The following is a 9588-nucleotide window of genomic DNA, read 5'->3' as shown; positions in this document are numbered from 1 at the left end:
CGATTGGTTGCTATTAAAATAGTTGAATTTAAATGATTTTTTTAAATGTATAAAAATTCCATTATTTGTAAGGGTTGGAACTGATTGCTCGATATCAAAATTGTTGAAGTTCCCTGGTCAGTAAAACTTGATTCTGGATTGATAAAATATCAGAAAAATGAACATTTCTCACAAATCACCCTTGACTTATATTTTTTGGAATTGTAAATATTTTTTATTCATTTTCGTCTCTTTAAAATGAAATTTGCTTACCTTTTTTTAAAGACCAAGTTAGAATTAAGTCTTGGAAATTTACATCAAATTAACTCAAAATTTGTCTCAAGAAAAAGTTTTTAGGCTAATTAGAAAAATTGTGTTTGCATGTATCATGCAATTTTCTTCATTTTGATTTGTTTTTTTTTCTTATTAAGTTCCTGTTTCATAATGATTTATCGAAGCAAACTACTGACAGCATTTTTGAAAAAACAATTTCCTTCATCACAAAGTTTACATAATCACTATGTACAGAACCATGATAATCAATGAGGAAAATCATAAATTTTCAGTGAAGCAAGATGATTGATTTTGAAATTCGTTTCCGATAAGTTTTCTAATAATCTTCAATAAAAGTATATCTATGAATACTTCTTTCTGACTGTTAATTTAATCAACGTTTTTCTAGATATGGAATGCCCAATTCTCATTGGTTGCTTTCAAAATGGTTAAAATTCCATTATAAGTGAAAAATCAAACTAAAAAGGTTTTTTTTAAAAATGTAAATATGTTCCATTATATGTAAGGTTCGGAATTGATTGTTTGATATTATAATTGCTGAAAGCTCGCTGATCATTAAAACTTGATTCTGCATTGGTAAAACAGCAGAAAAATGACTATTTCTCACAATTCACTCGTGACTTAGTTTTTTTTGGAATTGCATTAACTTTTTATTTAATTATGAAATGAAATTTGAAATGAAATTTTGAAATAAAATTTGATTAATTTTTTTTGAAAACCAAGTTAGAATCGAGTCATGGAAGTTTTCTTCAAATTAACTCAAAATTTGTCTCAAATAGAAGTTTTAAAGCACAATTCAAAAAAGTCGTATTTCCATGTATTGTGCAATTTTCTTCAATTTGATTTTTTTTTCTGAACAAATTCTTGTTACATGATGATTTATCAGTGCAAACTACTGAAAGAATTTTTCAATTAAATTTATTATTTGATCAAAGAGCTACATAATTACTATGTACAGAACCATGATAGCCAATAAGGATAATCAAAAATTTTGAGTGAAGCAAGATGATTGATTTTGAAATTGGTTCCACATAAATTCGGATAATACTCAATCTTCGGATAATACTCAATCTTACACATAATACTCAATCTTCGATAAAAGTATAATTCTTTCTGATTGTTATTATAATCAAATTTTTCCATATATGGAATGCGCACTTCCGATTGGTTGCTATCAAAATGTTTTTAAAAAGGTAAAGATTGGTTCTGATTTGATGATATCAACAAATTTGAAAATTTCATGGTTTCATTCATATTGGTTGATTTGTATTTCAGCTACACCAAAAATTATGAAATCCATTCTGATTTTGTTTCACGCTAAAAAAATTGTTCCGGAAATATACCATTTTCCTTTACTTTTATCTGTGTTTTATCTGTGTTTTCTGATTGGTTGCTATCAAAATAGTTAAATTTCCATTATAAGTGAAAATCAAATTTAATTGATTTTTTTAAATGTATAAAAATTCCATTATATGTAATGGTTGGAACTAATTGCCCGATATCAAAATTGTTGAATTTTCCTGGTCAGTAAAACTTGATTCTGGATTGGTAAATATCAGAAAAATGAACATTTCTCACAAATCACTCTTGACTTATTTTTTTTGGAATTGTAAAATTTTTTAATTCAATTTCGTCTCTTTGAAATAAAATTTGATTAACTTTTTTTGAAAACCAAGTTAGAATCAAGTCTTGGAAATTGACATCAAATTAACTCACAATTCGTCTCAAAAAGAAGTTTTTAGGCACATTAAAAAAATTGTTTTTGCATGTATCATGCAATTTTCTTCATTTTGATTTTTTTTTTCTGAACAAGTTCCTGTTTCATAATGATTTATCAAAGCAAACTACTGACAGCATTTTTGAAATATTTTTTTTTCATCACAAAACTTACATAATCAATATGTACAGAACCATGATAATCAATGAGGAAAATCATAATGGTCATTATCAGAGCATAATGGTTATAATCAGAGCTTTCAAAATGGTTAAAAGAAAGTAAAGCTTGATTCTGATTGGATGATATCGACAAATTTGAAAATTTCATGGTTTCATTCAGATTGGTTGATTTGTATTTCAGCTACACCAAAAGCTATGAAATGCATTCTGATTTTGTTTCGCGTAAGAAGAATTGGTCAAAATTGATCAGGAAATTTACCGTTTTTTGTACTTTTAAGAGTATACACTATGAACTAATGAGTCGAAACGTATTTGCTGAAGTTTTTTTATTTAAGAAGTACATGATTTTCAAAAAACAATAACTATTTTAAGTGTTTTGCATAGCTATCATCTCATGAGTTTCCCAGTTGATTGTTTTCAAATGAGTTCATGGAGTACCGTGATTTAGGCAGACTACGAAAGGCTAGTTAGAATCATAATTTAATCTATTGTTTACCTACGAGTTTACACATTTTTTTACTAATTGAAGAAAAAAATGGGTGTTTTTGCTAGAAACTCCAGATGAATATTTATATAACGTTTAACTAAACGTCACTTCAACAAAAGAAGAAAACAGAAGATAATACAGTAATCTGGTACATAAGTTTCTTAGTAAAAGGGGTTTTATGATGCTAAACTTGCTTTGGATTAGTGAACTTTCGTTAAAAAGAAACAATTTTCCATATAAAAGTCATTTCATGTATTGTATTTCATGTAAAACATTGGATTGTAAAGTCTTCACATTGGGAGATGGTAGATCAAGCATTACCAAAAGTTTGTTAATTTTGAGTTTACATGTAAAAGTTTGTTGAAATTCATTTTAACTATTTGTGATTTTTAATTTTTTTTTCTTGATTTCAGGTTAAGAATAATAGCCTAAGAAAGATTCGAAAATTTCAAGTAAAGACATCGATAGGATTTTTGTTTCGATCCTTGTATGAGTTATGTGAAGTTATGAAAAGCTTAGATTTTTCAATCAGAGATATCCTTAGACGTTAATTTGGAGACAAAAATGATTGGTTAATTGATACAATTTTCCACTAAGTTTTCTTCTAGTGCTGAAATTTATTCAAAAATAGTTCCTTCGGAGGAAATAACATTAAGCAGTAATCAAAAGTCAGCTTCCAAATTATATATTTACCTGAATCTTCAGAGAAAAATTACTACAAAGCTTTGCTGTAGATAGTTTTGAGAAATAACAAGGTTGAGTGAGGACAAACTACTTCAGAACAATAAAAAAAATACACATCCATCTTTTTTGTTCAGAAACAGATACATTTTTCTTTCTCCTAGGATGACAACTGTGATAAATTTTGAAGAAAAGAAAACATATGTTTTGGTAAATTCGCAGAAAAATTAATTTTTATCACAAATCACTCTTGACTTAGTTTTTTCTGGAATTGTACATATTTTGATTTTAAATTTGTCTTTTTAAAATTATATTTGAATAATCTTTCAAACAATCCAAGTTAGAATCGAATCATGGAAGTTTTAATCAACATTTAAAATTTAATTTGAAATTAGTTTTATGAATTGATTTTGTTTACAACAAATTTGTCTTCTAGGACAGAAAACTAGTAGCAAAGTAGATATAGAGAATAAAACAATACGTTTGGACATCTGCTGAGTCTAATTTGATGACATGTACGAAATAGTTTTCAAGTTTTGTTTTTTTCCGAGTATTCGGAAGTTTCAGCTGCGTTTTAGTTAGGTTTCAACATAGTTTCAGGTAGATTAAGCATCGCTTTAAAAAATAAGATCATCTTATAAAATAATTAATAGGTCAGGGCGAGTAATAACTGGAAAATGGCGATTAACGTTGACCCAAAAGCGATTCCTTCTTGCGCATGATATTGATGCTGGTGTTACATTATTCGCTTTGGACGAAAAATTGACACTTTTGTTTAATTCGGAGGCACTTTTGAGCGACGGAATATTCAAGTCATGTCCCCCTTACGAACAGCTCTATGTATTATACGGTATATACAAAGATCGTTGTTTACCGTTAGTTACAAACTGAATTTGTGTCCACGTAAGTGAGATTAGCTAAGAGATACATCTACTAAAGATATCAAGAGCCCAATACTGTAGCCTTACCCTTTATGGCCCAAAATATTGGTCACTGTGGAACCTGTAGCTGGTGACTGTGAAACTAGCGCAGAATGTTCGGACCTCAGTTATCATTGCAAAAGTTTAGTTCAATCTCAAACAAGAATAGATTTTAAAAACTGCAGCTTTTTGTTTAAATTTAGATAAATTCATTCCGCATCTTGTAACGTGCATTTACCCTTGCTCGATAAATTACTCGCCCGGTAATTTACTGCCACTATTGCTCGGTAAATTATTCCTAATTATTTAAAGTTTTTAATGAAAATTATGCAAAATAATTTTTTTCAAGTTATTTTTTCAAGCAATTTTTTCTAAGTTAATTTATCAAATAAAAACTGTATTCTTATTCTGAAAAAGGAGGCCACGTTTTTTGTAGAGGCCTGTCGCAAATAATGTTTTTTGAGGCCTATCGCAAGTAAGATCTATGGCGAGGTACAAGGCTTTTTTGTCGAGGCCGCGTTGCCTATTGCCAAAATGTAGTATCTAATGTCCAATTTATTCAATTTCTATGAACAAAAAAGAGCCCTTTCTTATCCCAACAAACAATTTAAGAGCCCAGAAAATTTCATATAGGTTCTTCCCAGTGAAACACTAGCGTTATTTTTATGGAGATGAACAGTTTGAAAATAGCATTTTGTCTCGTCATTGAACAGGTTCTATCCCTTTATAGCCATAGCGAGTAACAACAAAAGCTTAATGCCTGCCATACGGATCTTGTTAGTTGGTCAACTCTTTCATCAAAGGGGGGTGAGAGATTCGTTACAAGGCACTATAGAAGGGGTATAGTTAACAAGACCCGTAGTGCGTGCATTAAATTTTTGTTGTTACTCTCTGGGACTATACTGGGGTAGAACCTATTTAATGACAAGGCAAAATGCATACAATTTAAACAGTTCATCTCGACATGGTTTGTTGGGAAGAAAAAAGCGGCTGGTTTTTGTTCATAGAAATTGAATCAATTGAACAAAAAATATTACATTTTGGCGATAGAAAACAACGCGGCCTCTAAAAAAATACGTTTTGTACTAATTTAATAGATTTGAAGATAATTTTTTTCTTTTATATATGTCTACCCTAGTTTGTTCGAAAGTAAACTGGATTGAATTGTACCATTTTTCATTAACGCCGAAATTTTCAAAGACTGCAAAAAGAATGCTTAAAATCCAGTAAAATCTAAATTTAAGCTAATTGCTGCCATAATGGCCATTGCATTAAAAATTTTGAACATTAAATTGCAAGTCAGAAGAAGAATTTCAGAAAAAAATATTCATTTGTTTCTTTTCTCAGAAAAATTTCCTTTTTCTGCTATCAGATGCTTTAAGAAGCTAACAGAACAAGACTGCTCAACTCATGCCGAAGCCCTGAACTTTTTGACTGCCTTTTACGGTTTATGGAGCAGTAGTAACACGAAAAAATTAAATTTCATAAAAATTAAAATTTAAAAAACTTTTATTGAGATTGTTTGTAAAAATCATCACCCCAAAGGCCATATGAAGAGCAAAGTGATAGATTTCACTCCTGGTTTTAAATGAATTATGACAATGAAAATTTTCAACCAATTTGGGGTGGAATGGAATCCTTGATAGGCGAACAATTGAAAGGGCGAAAATATAAACTTCCGATCAGATTGTTCCAAAAATTGGACAGAAAGTGTGAAAATCTCAAAGAAAGTAAACATTTTCAGGGACTTAATTATAATAACGGCAAATTTCTCAAATTATCTCTGGCCGAGGGCGAATTGGAACAAATTTTATATTTCAAGGGTTTCGTTATAAAAACAAGCAAAACATTGCCTCAGTTATTTCTTTTAGTTGATCAGCAAGTGGTTCATTCAAATAATCGACTTTCCAATGTTTTTGCTTTCGGTCCTTAGCCCATCAGTTTTTCCCCAATTTGCTTCTTCGTTCAAAAGAATAGCATCCAATCGAACAATTTCTAAGACGGAATAACTCTCCGCTTACGCGTGAATAAAGTAAACGGATGCTTCAGTAAATTACCAGATCAGTAAACCAATTTACTTAAAATTTACATCTTTTGCAGAATTAAAGATTAGAGAATAACTTTTCCTTGAGCTGAAGCAAAAAATTTGAAATTTACGAGGCTCATGGGACAAGCTATTCTATTGCATTATTTGATTCAATTTTTGTTTTTGAGTAAAAAATTTGTTACTTTAGCTAATGTGATTACATAGTTGACTCAAGAATTTTTGGCTTACTGATCTGATCTGGTCCGCCCGTTTTTGCTTTACTGATACATCGATTTACTGATTTTTTACCGGTTAATTGACCCAAACTGGCCAAAATGGCTATCTATAACTACCCATAATTTTGCAAAAAGCAATTACAAGTGAAATATTTTTTCAAATTTAAGCTCAGGACAACAATAGTTTTTGAATGATATTTAAAAAATTTGTCAAAAATAGCTAATTAAAAAGTCTGCCTTTAATTCTGTCCATTTTTCTTATACTACAGATACTTATCCGGACGGATAACAGTTCCACTAAAAGCCGACTTTACTTTAACGGTTACAAATTTTCTGGAATAAATCAGTTTCACAAAATCAGTTATGAAAATGGAAGAATTAAGTTGCAGAACTGTCGTTACATTCATGCTGTTGAAGACGATTGCAATCGCATTATGAGATTTTTATACAGAAAGCGGATGTCTCCTGTTTACAACTGACAACTCGGCCAGATCAACCGTACAATCTAAGCCCCTCCCCAACCCCGCCCTAAGTGACCTACCGTAGAATACCCTCCCGAAGCATCTATTAAATCTGAAAATGATTCTGTATAAATATGAACTATAGACGCCCAATTAATGTTTTTGGCAAAATTTTTTGGCTTTTTACACACCCAGCCCTCACACATTTCAAAATTTCTTTTTTCAAAGTTGTTTTTTTTTGTATTATAATAGGTACTAAATGGGTGATGTAAAGTATGTGAAAAATAAATCTGTTCACAATTGTTGGTTTGTTAACCATAAAAGTTTTTATTGCATTGTAATAACCTTACAAACTTTTTTAAAATCCCATTCATCATACAAGTACTGGACAAAAATTTACAATGTTTTAATTTTGTTAAATGACGAAAATTGAAAACAAAAGTGCTGATGAACTTCATTTGAAGGATTTAGTCGGGTCAATACTTGAAATATATTTTTTTAAGCCGTAAGATATCACAGCCAGTTGTAGTCGGGTCGAAAATTGAAATTTCTTTATTCAAAGTCTAATAAGTTTTAGACTTGCGAATTCAAAAAAAGCGTTAACATTGACAGTTCTATAGCGCGTAAAACGACAAAAAAAACGAAAAAATTTGTTATGCTCAGCTTCAAAAACGGTCATATTTATTTTGACGATAGTGACCTTCAAAATATTTTGTGAACATACCTGAGACTTGTACAAGTTTTAGAGACAACATCCCTGCCTATGAAAATCCTGGTCATAAGTCGCATACCTGCCTATGAAAATCCTCGGCATAAGTCGGAGTAGTTTTTCGGCTCTTTTTCCTCTCCCCCCGCCTGCAAACTTTTACAAGCAAATTTGTTTACCACATTGTCCGATTGTTACAAAAATTTACATACAGGTCGTGACTAATAAGGCCACGACAAACATATTTGATCTTTAAAATCAACCTCGTAAAACCACTCGTTACACTAATATATTGAAGCTCGTGTGAGTTGACGAGGGAAGGAAAAAGAGCCAGTTTTTCTTCCTAAAGATTTGCTGGAACCGTTTCGTTGGCTAGCAACAAATATTAGTTACAAACTAGTTAAGAAGCTGTTTTTTGACGCCTGGTCATGCAGTTTTTTTTTCAATTCGGGTAATTGGGAATTAAGAATACCTACCCTAGCTGACCAAGGAAGCTTCTCTTGCAAAATTTTGCAAAATTTTGGTGACTGAGGAAAATAGAAAGAGATCTAGATCTGCAGATAATCAAAGACGACGACGCCTTCTCGCAGAATGAACACAGCGTAACTGACCTAAAAGTTGACCTAAGGCAAGATGAACTTGAGAAGTAAGAACAGACTTGAGAAGAGAGAACAGAGAAGAAGATGCATGAGACCAGAACAGACGGTGAACAAGAGTAAACACAGCGGGAAGAATAAACTCAAATCATCTAGATGCACAACCATCGACATGGCCGTTGATAAGTACTTTTGTCCGGGCAGTGGGAGTAGGAATTAACAACACCAAAACTTTAATGACTAAAAAGTTAAAAGAAGTGAGGGAATTGGGGGGGGGGGGGGGGGCTAGAGATAGCGACAGAGGATGCAGAACTGACCACAGACAGAGTATCAAAACATCATTCGAAATAAAAAAACGCAAATGATCTTGAGAGAATGAAGTTAACTTGAATTATGAAATAAGAGATTATCAGGCAAGAAATTTCATCAGCGAGGCTATCCTGTAGGACGTAGATAAAACTGATGCATCTTATGTGTTCTAGCCTGCTTTGATTCAAATTGTTCTAACTTCACAAACAAAAGCTCACAAAATTTTTTGAAAATTGCTCTTTTTTTCTAATCTAAAAAAGTTTGACTAAGTTTTGTTCATAATATACAAGAGATGGTTATTAATCAGAATATTTTAAGAAACAGCGTTTGTGCAGCCGACAGATAATTCAAACAACCAAACATCACAAAAAGTCAAGAATTGTTTTCGAAAAAAAATTGTATCCTTCACATAAATTAACAAAATTCGTTGAAAAACATTTCTTTTAGGAGATTCAATTGCAGGTAGATTTCCTGAACTAGATCAACCTTATCTTCTTTTAAAAAATTATGCGAGTGTTTAGTTGTGATCCAATTTAGCTGAAAAAATGTATTGTTCTGATCAACAACGGAAAATTATTTGTTTGGCGGTAGATTTCTGCAGGAAACATTCACATCTTTTTGATTAAAAAAATTGATACAGCCCATCAAGATTTCCAAAACTGTATTTTTTTTCGATCTTTGTTTTAATTTAAGAAATTTTTTCGCATTTTTTCCTGCGAATGAAAAAACATGGCTTGTCGGAAGTATTGACAACTATATGGAAGCTATTCCATGAAAAATAGTTTACTACTGTGGTTGTGACAAAATACAGCGGTTGTTTGGGTTGTCTGCATTTTGAATTTTTGTTTAAAAAATGTGTATACTGAAATCGATGTTCGTTTTTCTTTCTTAACGGTATCCACGACGCTAGATATGTTTCTAAAAACAAAAAATAACTGCTTCGACTATCAACTTCAGCCAAATTCAAGCAGTTGATTACAAAACTACAAAAGAAACC

Source organism: Symsagittifera roscoffensis, chromosome 2 (assembly GCF_963678635.1).
Source record: "Symsagittifera roscoffensis chromosome 2, txSymRosc1.1, whole genome shotgun sequence".
NCBI classification, from domain to species: domain Eukaryota; kingdom Metazoa; phylum Xenacoelomorpha; order Acoela; family Convolutidae; genus Symsagittifera; species Symsagittifera roscoffensis.
Note: the sequence above shows the minus strand (reverse complement) of the source record.